General features: G+C 39.0%; 1 long non-coding RNA gene across 1 annotated transcript; it reads right to left on the minus strand.

Moving 5' to 3' along the window:
• Positions 1–5,964: 5,964 nt before the first annotated feature.
• On the minus strand, positions 5,965–13,507 carry LOC118764701. Its single transcript, XR_005000507.1, has 2 exons — positions 13,403–13,507; positions 5,965–6,427 (listed from the first exon to the last, which is right to left on the minus strand). It is a non-coding gene; the product is annotated as an uncharacterized LOC118764701 (long non-coding RNA).
• Between the last annotated feature and the right edge of the window lie 2,194 nt (positions 13,508–15,701).

The raw sequence follows: 15,701 nt of genomic DNA on the forward strand, positions 1-15,701 counted from the left end.
TAGAATAAGTACTAGGCTTACAAAGAATAAATCCTGGGGTTGATTTGTTCGACTAAAGGCGGTGCCTCAGCATGGGCACAGCCACATGACTGAAACAAGTAAAGCTATAAAAACTATGCGATTTAATCCAGAGCAACGCCGGGTATCTCTACTAGTCCTAGATATTTTATTTTATACAGTTGGGTGAAATTTGTAATATAGTTCACTGGCTGCTATTTCTAGCCAACCAACTGAGCGCCTACTGATTCCTTATATGTAAGAATAAACTTGACCTGACGTTATGTACATATGCACACCGTATAACATTTGTCAACATATTACTAAATCGCTAGTTTTATCGCTCAGCAATTAAGTCCCGCCAGCTGTGGCACATCGATTATTGTCAGTGAAGGATGTTTATGTCACATCTTCAGTAATATAATTGAGTGTATATATTTAACAAACACAGTTGAGGTAATATTTATACTTACATCCCTTCCTATCTGAACACGCACACACGCACACATACCTATTGATTTTACGTATCGTTATTTACAAAGGAGCAATGAAACATTAATTGAAAGCTTTCCTTTTGTTCTTTGAATGTGCAATATCATGTTTTATTTTGATGATTCGGCAGTTTTCGCTTAGTTGCTTTGGCCAGACTGATTTTTCCCCTTTGTCTGAGCAAAGGACTTTTTTGACACCCAATGTAATATGAGTTATTAGTTATTGCTGGACTGATATTCGAAGTACATCGTTTACTGTAAACTTATTCATTTCTCAGTGCTTCTATTTTCATTTACGTTATACACACACAAACACACGCGCACGCAGGCACAAACGCACGGAAGGCAATGCAAAAGTAAGCAAAACTTGGTGCTACTTTGGCGTATGATCTACAACTTCAAAGGCGATTCCTTTAGGTTAGTTTTTAGTTTCCTTATGTTGCAAAACTCGCGGCTGTCAAACTTGTGCGATCTAAGGCGCTTATTCTGATTATTATATTGTTTATAATTCTTGGTTTTTTATTATTATTTACTAAAATATAACTGAAACATGGTTTTATTATTATTAAAACAGTAAGAATTTTGAAAGAAATACATTTACAATACTAAGTATGTACACAAGAATTTATTATAAAAATCTGTAGCCAATATCTTAAATCTTTTTAGAAATTTAAAAGTAAACTAAAAAGTAACTTAAAGTAATCGCCCTTTAGGTTGTAGATCACGCGCCAAAATAACACCCAAAACGCTATGTACTGACAAATTGCACATGTAGGTAAAGTAACTCTTCTCCTTGATCTTCACTGCAGGTACATTATAACTTCGAAGTAGAAGCAGCGTACCATCACTGAATTCTTTACAAAAGAAGTCTGCAGATGGTCCAACACACATAGACAGTTATATGTTGTTTAATAGAGATATCATCACTGCCAAGAGCAATGTATGTATGTATAGATGGATTTTAAAGCAGGGGAATACAGCGTTGGAGACAACCACACAGTGGGAGATTATCGATATGATCACTGGCACGAGTCACCAGCGAGAGAACAAATTGGTTCGCGCAGACAGACGAGTCAATCAATAAGCTTGTTGCACGATTGGATTGTGGTCACTAAGCATTACAGATGATGGCAGAAAACTTTGGTATGAGAAGAAATGAGAGCACAGCGGGTATTCGGCAGCTGGACAGTGATTTGAAGGAGAGTAAGTAGAAGTCCTTTCTGATCAGTTTGGAAGCATTTGAAATCAGAAAAAGTATGACTTTTTCCCCGATCTTGTTATAAGGGCCATATCTTCGTGATTCAGAAATGAAGGCCTTGTCTATTACTAAATCGTTAGTTTTATCGCCCAGCAATTAAGTCCCGTCAGCTGTGGCACATCGATTATTGTCAGTAAAGGATGTTTATGTCACATCTTAAGTAATATAATTGATTGTATATATTTAACAAACACAGTTGAGGCAATATTTATACTTACATCCCTTCCTATTTGAACACACACACACACGCACACATACCTATTGATTTTATGTATCGTTATTTACAAAGAAGCAATGAAACATTCATTGAAAGCTTTCCCTTTGTTCTTTGAAGTGTTATGGTATAGGAATACCATAACACCTCTTCTCCAAGGCCTAAGACATTCAAGAGAATGCGATCGACACAGAAAGTCATGCGTGACAAGCGCTCTGATTCTCCTTGATTTTCTGGAACGTGACCGCACCGTGAACAGCGAGCGGTTTGTTGACATACTAAAAAACTTAGACAAGCCATAAAGTAGGAAGTGACCGAACAAAAATCAGAAAACTATCCACATTTACCGTAACAATTTGCGACTGCGCACAAATCTTGGCAACTGATCAATCAATTTGCAAATTGATCTATAGATGGGGAACTACTTCGCGGCCCAAATCTGGCGCTCTACGACTTCTACCCGTTAGATCCAACGAAAAACAATCTTCAAGGACAACGATTATGTGACAAAGAAAAATTGAAAATGATTGCGAAAAAGTAGGTGCAGCAGCGCACGCCAGAATTTTTTCAAAGAGGATTTGCTAGTTGGATTCAATGATAGTGCAAATGCATCGTTTGTGATGGAGACTATGTAGAATTGTACTTTAATATAGAGGAAGATTAACTTACCAATATGTGCAATTTGACCGATCTGTACCTCTTAAGTAAATGTTACGTCAATTTTTGCATTAATTTTGATACAAACTTCGTGTATGTGTATGTTTGTGTGTGTGTGTGTGTGCGAGTCTGTGTGTGTGTGTGTGTGTATGTGTGTGCGTATGCCATAAAAAGTGAAGGCGTTTTAAAAGAAATAAACACAAAATGGTATTTAATAAGTTCATCGACACAACATAACTGTATCGACAAAGCGATTGGATGTTGTCAAACACCGCTGGTCATAATGCGCTTTCTCGCATTATTTTATGTTTTGAATGATACTACCTTATTGGCCAGTTGAGCCGGCCAGCATTCATCTTGGACGGAATGTCAGTTGGTCGCAGGGTTACTCATTTATAGCTGAGTGAAATGAAACAACGTGAAATAAAATGTTTTGCTCTAGAGCACAACTTTGGTCTGGGGATGAAACCACGATCTTGCAATCGTGAGCGCAACACCCTACCATTAGGCCACACACCTTCACCGACGTAGCATACATTCTATATGTTTGGTATAATCTTATGTAGTAAAATCAGAACCAAACACGAGAGAAATTTTTATATGAATGGTTTTAATATTTTTGTTGAGGTAAGGCAGAGAGCTGGCAGAATCGTTAGCACTCCTGACAAAATGCTTAGAGTCATTTCGCACACAATTACGTTCTGAGTTCAAATTCCAATGAGGTCGACTTTACCTTTTATCCTTTCGGGCTCGATAAAATAAGAAGCAGTTGAATACCGGGGTCGTTGTAATCGACTTACCGTTCCCGGAAATTGCTGGTCTTGTGACAAAATTTGAAACCAATTCTTGATGAGATACAGCGATGAGCTGGCAGAATCGTGAGAACTTCGGGCGAAACGCTTCGTAGTATTTCATCTGTCTTTTCGTTCTGAGTTCAAATTCCGCCAATATTTTATTGAGGCGAAAAGAATAAAAATTTCTTATTTAATTGTTAAAGATTTCTCCAACTAGTATTTTAATAAATCACTGAGCTTGCGCCGCGAAAAATTACAGCGATTCATATATATATATATATATATATATATATATATATATAAGTTATTGATACTTGAGTTATGCCAAGGAATGCGGAGAAAGTCTACGAAATTTACTGCCCATACTTCGGTTTATATCACCGACAAAATCCTTTGAAAATGTTCGTAGATAAAAGAAGTTGAATTCGTGGCCTTTCGTTAGTTCGACGATTGATCTACGTGATGAACAAAATTATGTAAACAATAAATACAAATTAAAAATTTATCGGGACAAATAATTACTTGTGTGTGTGTGTAAAATTTTGTCGGTGTGGGGTAAAAAAGAAACCACTTCTCTTTCATATCTCTTTCTGCCACTATTACACGTTAGTGGATTAGAAACGAAACACATACATACATACATACATACATACATACATACATACACGCATCACGTGTACACACTCCTATCTATACACATAAATAAACACATATGTACATAAATATATATTTAAATGTATTTACATATGACTCCTCACAATGATACATATACACACACACACACACACACACACACACATATATATATATATATATATATATATATATATATATATATATATATCTTATATAAACACAGTAGATAACGAAGTGCAGTGTAGTGTGTGTGTGTGTGTACATATGAGTATTTTTGTATATACACAGACATGACAGAAAAAAATAAACACCCTTATAATCATTAAAATTTATTTAAATCTGAAATCACGCATTCAAATTCTTTACTACTTATTATAATGTGAATATATAGTATTTAGTAGACATGCCCTTTGCATTTTTCAATGCAAGGACCCTATTAGACATGTTACTGATCAGATGACGAATGTTCATTTACGGAATTTGTTGCCAAGTTTCGTGCACTAATCTCAAAAGGTCTGGCTTTGATGATGCTTTCTTGTTCTTTTTATGAAGTGTCCTGTACATTATGGCTTATAGGTCTTCAATAGGGTTCATATTTCGTGACTGGTTTGGCCATGGAAACTTTTTAATGTTATTCTCATCCAAAACATCTCGGGTCATTTTAGCGGTGAGACAAGGAGCCCCATCTTCCATAAATAAAGAGACTTCTTTAATCATTTCACCACTAGAGAAGATTGGAAGGAATTCTTTCTGCAATATGGACACATATTTATCTAAGTTTATGTTTCCCTCAAACTCCACCAGCTCTGACCAAACAATTGCTCCAAATTGCCCCTCCCACCAGAATAGCCGCCGTGTTTCAGTGTTGGCAGCAATCTTTTCACATCAAATTCTTGATCACAGAGTCTCCAGACCCATACTCAACCACTGTCAGGAAATACAGCAAATCTGAACTCATCAGAGAATATGACAGTTTGCCAAAATGCTAATGGTCTCTCCACTATCTCACTGGCCCAATCTTTTCTCAGCTTGATGTTGGCTGGTCGAAGTGGCTTCCTTCTTGCTGCTCTCCCATAGTAACCAAGTTAGTGGAGATACCTGACAGCTGTTCTGGGACTAACATCAACTTTTACGTCAGAGGCCTTGCAACAAGGATTATCCTTCACACTTGTCTTAACAAAGAGAAGGGTCTTGGGCGAGGTGATGAAGACTCCTTCCTCTCTCGAGTGAATCGTACAATCACTCAATTAACTGTAGAAAGCGGGATCCCAAGGTTTTCTGCGATTTTACGCTGGCTATGTCCACCTTCAGAATGACCCACAATACGGCTTCTTTGAAATTCAGACAGTTCCAAGGCTTCTTTTGTACATAACATGATTAAACAGTCACATATAAAACCTGAAACATAAAAAATGCCAATAAAAAATACCATTTCAAAGTGAAATAAACATAAAACGGTGTTTTATGGCGTGTCTATTTACTTCCGTCATGTCTTTGTATAAGTATACTAAATATGAGCATATGATTTATACATATACATACGTATGTATATAGGTAAGTATAGAAGTACATATACATATGTATATATATTTAAGTATATATGTTTATGTACATATGCGTATAGTTATGCGTATAGATAGGAGTGTGTACACGTGAGTGCATGTATGTATGTATGTATGTATGTATGTATGTATGTATGTATGTATGTATGGATGGATGGATGGATGGATGGATGGATGGATGGATGGATGGATGGATAGATAGATGTGTGTGTGTGTGTGTGTGTGTGTACATATATGTATATATAGACTGGCGGATAGATGCTTATCTAGATTTGTATATGCTTGTATGTCCATGTATGTGTGCATGCATATATATATATAGAAAAAACAAAACGCAGAAGAAAAAAACAACAACTGTGAGCTAATTTTTATTTATTGCCTTTAAAGATTTCTGTGTCTTTCATTTATGCGCTTCTCTGGAACATTAAAGTCTTTCGTTTGCAGAAAGTAAAGATCCTACGCCCATCAATGACTCTAAACCTTCACAGTCAAGTTGAAGCGTTCGACCTTGCTCTGTGCTACTGCCGTTTTATCTATTAACAAGAAGGAGCAATAGAACTGATGTGTGGTTAGTAGGCAATGGCAACATTAATATCTTGTCTGTACTATTGATTGACCGATGCACTCGTTCGACAGTTTCAAAGTGGATTTTCCCCACCTTGTAACGAGCGTACATGTTTGTGTACCATGAATATATGTTGTGTACCAATAATAAGGATTACGTCATTAAACTGTCTTACCTTGCTAAGGTATGACGGTGGTGGGAGAATCTTAGAAAATGTTGAGGGGATCTGAGAGTTTTTGAAGTTCCGAACAAACTGTAAATAAAATCCTTAGGATATAATAATAAAATTGATGACGATGATGATTAAACAATGATAATAAACTAGACTAGAAAGATAATTTAGCGCTGTCACGGTTTCATTGTTTAATCATTATGACGATGATGATTAAACAATGATAATAAACTAGATTAGAATGGTACTTTAGCTCTGTCACGTTTTCAGTACGTTTAGAAGAAAAGTTGTTTCTTCACTATGTAAATGTGTATACATGGTACGTGTATATTTGTGTGTGTGTGTGTGTGTGTGTGTGTGCGTGCGTGTGTGTGTGTGTGTGTGTGTATGTGTGTGTGTATGTGTGTGTGTAGTGCATAGTGTGTGTGGGTACACAAAATTATTACACGCCTGTTTCTCTGACATCACGCATCAGCAAGTCATTGGACGCATTGTCAAAGTGAAGCTAAAAAGAATATTACTCACCAACGCGGCACCAAGGCCTCCGCCAAGGAATTAACAACATCGCACAGGGGCCACAACTTTCCGATTGGGTATTTTAACAGTAGTGGAGGCGCAATGGCCCTGTGGTTAGGGCAGCGGACTCGCGGTCGGAGGATCGCGGTTTCGATTCCCAGACCGGGCGTTGTGTGTGTTCATTGAGGGAAAACACCTAAAACCTCCACGAGCCTCCGGCAGGGGGTGATGGCAACCCCTGTTGTACTCTTTCGCCACAACTTTCTCCCACTCTTTCTTCCTGTTTTTTTTTAGTAACGCTGCGATAGACTGGCGTCCCGTCCAGCTGGTGGTGGTGGTGGTGGGAACACATACGCCACAGAAACCGGGAAACCGGGCCCGTGAGCCTGGCTAGGCTTGAAAAAGGCGAAGAAATATAAAAATTTCAACAGTAACTCAGTCACTCATATATAAATGCTATTATCTCGAATGAGCGAAAGGCTTCAATAAAGATGATCACGGAATGATATAGCTTATGTAGTTAGTGCCATTAGAATAACTGGAAAACTAGAGGAGTGGCTGCACGACTTTTTTAATTGCTTCCTTGAAAGGTTCGGAAACATATTAGCCTACGTGATCATCCCGTATACGATAGATGCGTTATTCGATTCCCGAAGATAATTCATTTGTGTGTGTGTGTTCTCTAGTACTAATAGACCTAAAAGGACCTGGTTCACTTGAATCCTGAACTTTTAAATACGCACACACACACACACACACACACACACACACACACACACACACACACACACACACACACACATATATATCAGTCGAAGAGCGTAGGATCAAAACGTCAAAGACTTTTTTATTCTTCCCAAGTGTCAAACTAACACATTTGCTTGTTGTTCTCTCCCCTGTCTTCGTCTTTTGCTTTCTGTAAATTTGAAATGTGTGTGCGCGCGCGCGCGCGCGTGTGTGTGTGCGCGCAGCAAAAACCAGTATAAGCCCCGGCTTAATGGGCCTTAAGAATGGAGGCAAGCTTTTACGTTTGTAAAAAGTATAATGCTGAAACCGGGGAGCTGGCAGAATTGTTTTAGTATCGGATAAATTGCTTTGTGATATTAGTTCCATAATCGATTTAACCACTCACTTCAAAATTATTGGCCTTGAGCCTAAATTTGTAACATTACCCAAAGACAGTGAACTGGAAGAATTGTTAGCGCATCGGTTACAGTACCAGGCGGCATTCATTTCGACTGTATGCATTTTGATTTCAAATTTCGCCCGAGTCATCTTTACCTTTTTATCCTTCCAATTGTTCATACTAGTGAAGTACTCGGGGCGATGATGTTAAAAAAACTTATCATTAAATGCAAAAGTAGATTAATTTGATCTATATTCATTTTCAACTTATAAAATAATCTAACATCTAAATTTTACCACTCGCCTCTCACTCGACTAAAAGTGAATGTTCTCGGACACACACATATAGGATGACACTATCCATTTTTGTAAGCGCAGAAGAATGACTGGCGGTACATCTGAGAAGTAATTGCTTAAGTACGCCAATAAAACTTTGAGTAATGTAGGTCTGAGTTATCTTATCAAATACTTTTAAATTTTACAGCATGAGTTGAACGCTATTTTCTTTCATTTGCTTAGCTACACACACACACACATACACACACACACACACACACACACATACACACACACGCACACATTTTAAATTTACAGAAAGCAAAAGACGAAGACAGGGGAGAGAACAACAAGCAAATGTTTGACACTTGGGAAGAATAGAAAAGTCTTTGACGTTTTGATCCTACGCTCTTCGACTGATATATATATGTGTGTGTGTGTGTGTGTGTGTGTGTGTGTGTGTGTGTGTGTGTGTATGTGTGTGCGTGCGCGTGTGCGTGTTTAAAAGTTCAGGATTCAAGTGAACCAGGTCCTTTAAATAGTAAAGCACCAAGGTCGGCTATCGCGTACAAAACAGAATTTGAGGAACATATACGTACTTACCGAAGTAAACACAGACTTATATTCCAGTAAAATAAAACTGAAAATGTCCTGAGAATCTACCAGAATTAATTAGAATTTAATTATATTTTAAAATATAGGTATACACCTTTCCGGTCTCACACTCGATTTTCAGAAATGTATAGAAATTAATTAGCACTTCTCAAATTTCTACATTAAATAGGTTAAATCAATTAACCTATGAGCTGTTCAAAACGTCTTACGCGATGAGAAAACTTAGTATGGTGTGATTTCGGTCCTTGCGAGGCGCTACCTATATCTATTAAACAAAGGAAGATTTGTCTGCATCCGCACTCCAAGTTGTTGCACTGCTATGTCAACATCATAAGGCTGTAGACTCTCAAACTGCTCTGCAAACAAAGTTACGTCATCGTTCTGCGCAACAGTGAACTCGCAACAAAGCAATAGTTCGAGATATGGCCACTAGGTGACAGCACATACCTTGAGTGAAGAGCAAATCAAGGGTGCTAATTAATTTCTGACGGTAGTGTATGTCTATTTTGGCCATTGTTATAAAACTAGTTTGTTTTTGAAGTGGTAGTGTGGCTCAGAACGCTATCCATTAGCGTACAAATTGATTAGGTCAACTTTCATATATTAAGTTTATTTGGTAGTCGCACGAGAAGATCACATAAAAGCTTTTCTTCGTGTCAAACGAGAGTCAGAAGAGAGAGCTATGAATAAGTGATTGTTTACATAAAAGTGTTATAGATAATGTTTATTATTTTGTCGAAGAATAATGTTTTCAATTAGTGTTACAATGGGGTGTCCATTAAAGATTTCCCCTGACCCACTTCCGATTGTTGCAGGAAATGGAACTTGTACAGGTATAATCATACATGTCTCTAACTGACACATTGTCAATTGCAGCTTCCCGCTAGAATTCGTTTGTCTTCTACGGCTGCTGAAGTGGACTGAGGTGTTATAATGGAGGCAGTTGTATGCAGGTCAGTGATCAGGTTCTTATACGTGAAAGATCGTACACCAAAAGAGACTCTTAATGAGATAAAAGAAGTTTATGGTGACGATATACCATTATACGACGTAGTCAAGCACTAACATCGCCAGTTCAAATTCGGTCGGATATCTGTGGAAACTGCTCATATTCCTGAACGGCCTCATTCCGCCATTGAAGACGACACCATCCATAAAGTGGAAGCCGCTATTTTGGAGGATCGCCGCATAACTATTCAGTAACTAACCCAAGAAGTGAAGATAAGTTTAGGGTATGTGGAAAGAAATCATTCACGACCATTTGCACATGCAGAAGTAGTCTGCATGATAGATTCTCCAGATGCACACACCTTTTCAGAAGCAGGAACGAGTCGCTCGCTCCCAGGCTCTTTTGGTAATATACCAAGAAAACGAGGAGGACTTTTTTAGTAGACTTATCACATAGGATGAAACATGTGTCCATCACTATGATCCTGAGACTAAAGTCCAGTCGAAGCAATGGAAGCATAACTCACCATGCCAAAGAAGGCTCGTGTCCAAACTTCAGCAGGCAAGGTGATGCTCACAGACTTATGGGACCAGCACGGAGTAGTGACGATGGATTTTCTGGCAAAGCGCACCACAATTAACAGGGCAGAAATTGCGGGATGCCATCAAAGCAGAAGGGCGGGATATGTTGACCAAAGGAGTTCGCTTCCTCCAGTTCACGATGCGCATGTTGCTCAGATGAAAGCACACTACTGTGACTATGAAATCCTTCCTCATCTTCCTTACCTTCCCGACCTCGCACTATCTGACTTCCACCTCTTTCCAACCATGAAGTCTTTTCTGAAGGGGTAGCACTTTTCGGATGATGATGAACTTATTTCTGAGATAAAGCCTTGGCTCCAAATGCAACCTACCGACTTCTACAGACGAGGTCTTCACAGCTGCATAAAGCGATGGGAGAAGTGTGTCACCATTGGTGGTAGCTATGTTGACAAGGGGTAATAATTATGCCAAGTTTCGTTTATCCCAGTCCTTGGGAAATGGGTCAGGGAAAATCTTTAATGAACATTCTTCGCATTCTTTTTTAACATGGTGTAGGGTAAGTAAGATAACGAGATGTGGAGTAAATAAAATAGATGATAGCTGCTACATAAATGTATATTCTTGACGGTATAAGAATCAATAATCTTTAAAGAAAATGTGAACTAATTCATTTTTGGAATAGTGGACCGCGAAGCACACATACAACTTATAAGTAATAACAAGTAAAAACGGTCGACTTTTTATATCAAATCAGGGTTTTCAAACCAATATTTACATGCTAATATTTATAGATTTCTGTGTACTTTGAGAGCCACTGTCCCTAAAAAGAATTAGGTGCAGGTGTGGCATAGGCGCAGGCAGGGCATAGGCGTAGGCGTGGCATAGGCGTAGGCGTGACATAGGCGCAGGCGTGGCATAGGCGCAGGTGTGGTTGTGTGGTAACAGGTTTGCTTCCCAACGACATACTTTCGGGTTCAGTTCCACTGCGTGACACCTTGAGCAAATGTCTTCTACTATTGTTTCGGGTCGACCAAAAATCATATGAGTGAATTTGGTAGAGGGAAAAGGAAAGAAGCCCGTCGTATGTATATCTATGTGTGCGTGTGTATGTGTGTGTATGTGTGTGTGTATGTGTGTGCGTGTGTGTGTGTTTGTCTTTGCTTCTGTGTTTGTCCCCACCACCGCTTCATAACCGGTGTTAGTGTGTTTATGTCCCTGTAGCCTATCAGTTCGGCAATAGAGATCGATAAAATAAGTAACACGTTAAAAAGAAAAAAAACGTACTGGGGTCAATTCATTATTTACATTATTTACATTTGACGGATATTTGTCCTCATCTTGTTTATTGTTAACACAACGTTTCGGCTGATCTACCCTCCAGCCTTCATCAGGTGTCTTGGGGAAATTTTGAACCTGGGTCCTCATTCCTAAGGTATTTTTTAATGTTGTTGTTGTTGTTGTTGTTGTTTTCTTCTTCTTCTTCTTCTTCTTCTTCTTCTTCTTCTTCTTCTTTTTCTTCTTCTTCTTCTTCTTCTTCTTCTTCTTCTTCTTGTTATTATTATTATTATTATTATTAAGGTCACTGCCTGGACTCGAACTCGAAATCTTGGGGTTAGTAGTCCGCGCTCTTAACCACTACGCCATATGGGATCAATTCGTTCGACTAAAATTCCTCAAGCCGGTGCTCCAGCATGGCCGCAGTCTAATGAGTGAAACAAGTAAAAGATAAATAGATATGCTAATGTATCTGGCCTTTTCTCATTCTTTAACATTAATTACTCACATGGACCACCGCTAGCCGACTTAGAAATAAACAGTCATAAAAGAGATTTAATTTATGGTCACTTACATAATCACTAGAATTCTGAAGTAACAGTGTGGGGAGGTCTATGTTGACCTCATGACATCACGTAAACATTTACTACACGTCTTAGAACTTATGACGTTTATTGTCTTTCCCATCTGGCTAGAAGCTCGCACTATTGTCTTCTGTTTTTTTTTTGTTTTTTTTTTTCATTTTTTTACTTGTTTAACGACTTGTGGCTTTGCTGGAATACTCCCGTGTAGAGTTTAGTCGAAAAAATCGCCAGAGTGCACTTACTCTATCGGTATCTTTTGCCGAATTGCTATGTTACAGGAACACAAACGGACCATCAACGGTTGTCAAGTGGCAGTGAGACACACACACACACACACACATGTATGCATATGATCACATGCACGTGCACACGTGCAAACACACACACATGCTCACATACATACACAGTGCACACACACACGCATCTACATATATGAAGGGGCTTCCATGCAGTTTCCATCTACCTAATTTACACAGTAATTGTGTGAATTTGATAGTATGTGAAGACACTTGTCCAGGGTATTGCGCTGTGGGACAAACACAAAGTCACGCACACATACAGTACATACATGTATGTATGTATGTATGTATGTATGTATGTATGTATGTATGTATGTATGTATGTATGTAAGTAAGTATGTATGTATGTATGTATGTATGTATGTCTCTTCTATTTTTTAATTATTATAAATCTTCCCCTGAGGAGGGAGCCGGTTTCCAACAAAGATACAGGGCTCCATCTTTGGGATATAGTTAACATAGATTAATTCACATTTGGAACTTGAGAAAAGTCTTGCAAATTTTTACTGTTCCACTCACAGATTGCACTTGTACGAATTAGCCGGTCGATGTCTCTTTCTGAAAATCCCAGTTTATCCAGATTCTCCTTTAAGCTTTTATTAACAAAGCCTCGTGCTCCAATTATTATTGGTATGAATATGAATTCATAGTCCGGATATAGAAGCTGGAGGTTTCGAAGCAGTTGTCCATAGATATCTTCTTTTTCTTTGATTTTCAAAGAGATATTTTCGACTGTATGTATGTATGTATGTATGTATGTATGTAGTATGTATGTATGTATGTATGTATGTATGTATGTATAGTAGTACGAGCGACATCGTAGAACAGTGATGAACCTGCGAGATTATCTGAATGGCGCGCCAAGGAAAAATTACCTTGAAATTTTCTTTGTAGTGTCATGTTTCATGTGGCCCGCCTCTTGAAAAAGGTTACCCAAGCCTGGTATAGAGCCTACTGCATTTTGTTGTTCTTATTGTCGTTGTTGTGGAGGCACATGGCCTAGTGGTTAGAGCAGCGGACTCGCGGTCGAGGGATTGCGGGTTCGAATCTCGGACTGGGCGATGTGTGTGTGTTTACGAGCGAAACACTTAAGCTCCACGCGGCTCCGGCAGAAGGTAATGGCGAACTTCTGCGTACTCTTTCGCCACAACTTTCTCTCACTCTTTCCTCCTGCATCTTGCATCTTGCAGACCTCACCTGCGACGACGGACCCGCGTCCCATCCAGGTGGGGGAAGCTATACGCCAAGGAAACCGGGAAACCGGCCGTTATGAGCCAGGCATGGCTCGAGAAGTAGCAAGCAATTGTCGTTGTTGTTGTTGTTGATGGGAGTTGTTTGTTGTTGTTATTGCTGTCGTCATTGTTTCCGTTGTCACTTTCCTTATTGGTGTCATCGTCATCGTTGCCGCCGTCGCCGTCGTCTTCGCTTTCGGCCTCACTTTCACCGTCGCAGCTTTCGTCGTTGTCGTCGTCATCATCACCGTCATATCTGTCGCCACATCCTCCCCCTCGCCCATCCGTCGTCGTCGTTGTCGTTGTCCTTGTGGTTCGTGTTATCAGTGTGTCAGCAGAGGTTTCAGAAGCTAAATTCTCAACTTAAGGAAACGAAATACTTTACAATAATCCGAAGCATATTACATATTACAAGAAGGTGGAAACAGTTAACGTATTCAGAATAAATTTATGGCGACATAATTACGAAGCAAAACTTTTAAAACACACCTGTTGTATTTGACACCATCTTGTTCACACGTAAGTATGTAGGTTTGTATGCGCGCATGTGCGGAGTTTGACGACTGAAACTGATTAAAATCACAGTATTTTATTACACAGTCTTTTTACGACCGATTATTAGGGTTTGTTTATAGGATGTATCATTTAATTCTTTACATAACAGTAATATATCCTTTCTATCATCGGTACAGGTGAAGTTGTATGGTAAAAAGTCTGCTCCGCAACCACATGGTTCTGTGTTCAGTCTCATTGCGTAACGCTTTGGGCGAGGGCCTTCTACTATAGCCGCGGGCCGACTAAAGTCTTATGAGTGAATATGGTAGACAGAAACTGAAAGATGCCCGTCACACGCGCGCGCGCGCACGCACACACACACACACACACACACACACACACAGATATATATGTGTGTGTGCGCGCATGCGATTGTGTGGTTCTTCCACCCACCACCACCACCACCACTTGTGGACCAGTGTTGGTCTGTTTACATTTCCATAACTTAGCAGCACAGCAAAAAGGGATCAATAGAATAAGCAGTAGACTTTTAAAAAAATGTACTGGGGTTGATTCGTTCGACAGAATTCTTCAAGACGGTACCCCAGCATGACCGCAGCTTAGTGACTGAAACAAGTAAAAGACAAAAGGTCTATCTATCTATCTATACTTCATATTGACATTTCTGTGATTACGATCCCTATTGATCAACTTTTTTTTCCTCTCCCCTTTCCCCCCCCTTTTTTTTTTAAATCCTCCCCTTTTTTTGTCCTCTTTCTTTCCTTTTACGATCCCTTTTGATCGAAAACCAACCCCCTCTTTTTTACCCCCAAAAGAAAAGCTCTACCTTGTAATTTGTTCTGTCTGTGTGCAGCCCTGTGTGGCTAATAAAGAAACATATCTATCTATCTATCTATCTGTCTGTCTGTCTTTCTGTCTATCTATCTATCTATCTATCTATCTATCTGTCTGTCTGTCTGTCTTTCTGTCTGTCTATCTGTCTATCTATCTATCTATCTATCTATCTATCTATCTATCTATCTATCTATCTATCTATCTTTCTTTCTGTCTGTCTATCTATCTATCTATCTATCTATCTATCTATCTGTCTGTCTGTCTGTCTGTCTGTCTGTCTGTCTGTCTGTCTGTCTATCTATCTATCTATCTATCTATCTTTCTATCTCAGTCACTCTCACTCTTTCTGTATGCATCCCACTATTCTATCCTTTTTTTTATCAACCCCTTTTGGGCTTGATAAAACAAGTATCAGTCAATGTAACTGACTTACCACCTCCTCCGAAAATGCGGGCTGTATGACAAATTTTGAAAATATTATTATATGTGTCTGGATCAGGAGGACGTGTGTTCGAAGCTCGTAGTTTTCTTGAAAATTTGTTGTTTTATTCGTTGGTATTCAGATTTGTTATCAACCGTTAACTAAATAACC

This window comes from Octopus sinensis, linkage group LG9 (assembly GCF_006345805.1).
Source record: "Octopus sinensis linkage group LG9, ASM634580v1, whole genome shotgun sequence".
In the NCBI taxonomy this organism is placed as follows: Eukaryota; Metazoa; Mollusca; class Cephalopoda; order Octopoda; family Octopodidae; genus Octopus; species Octopus sinensis.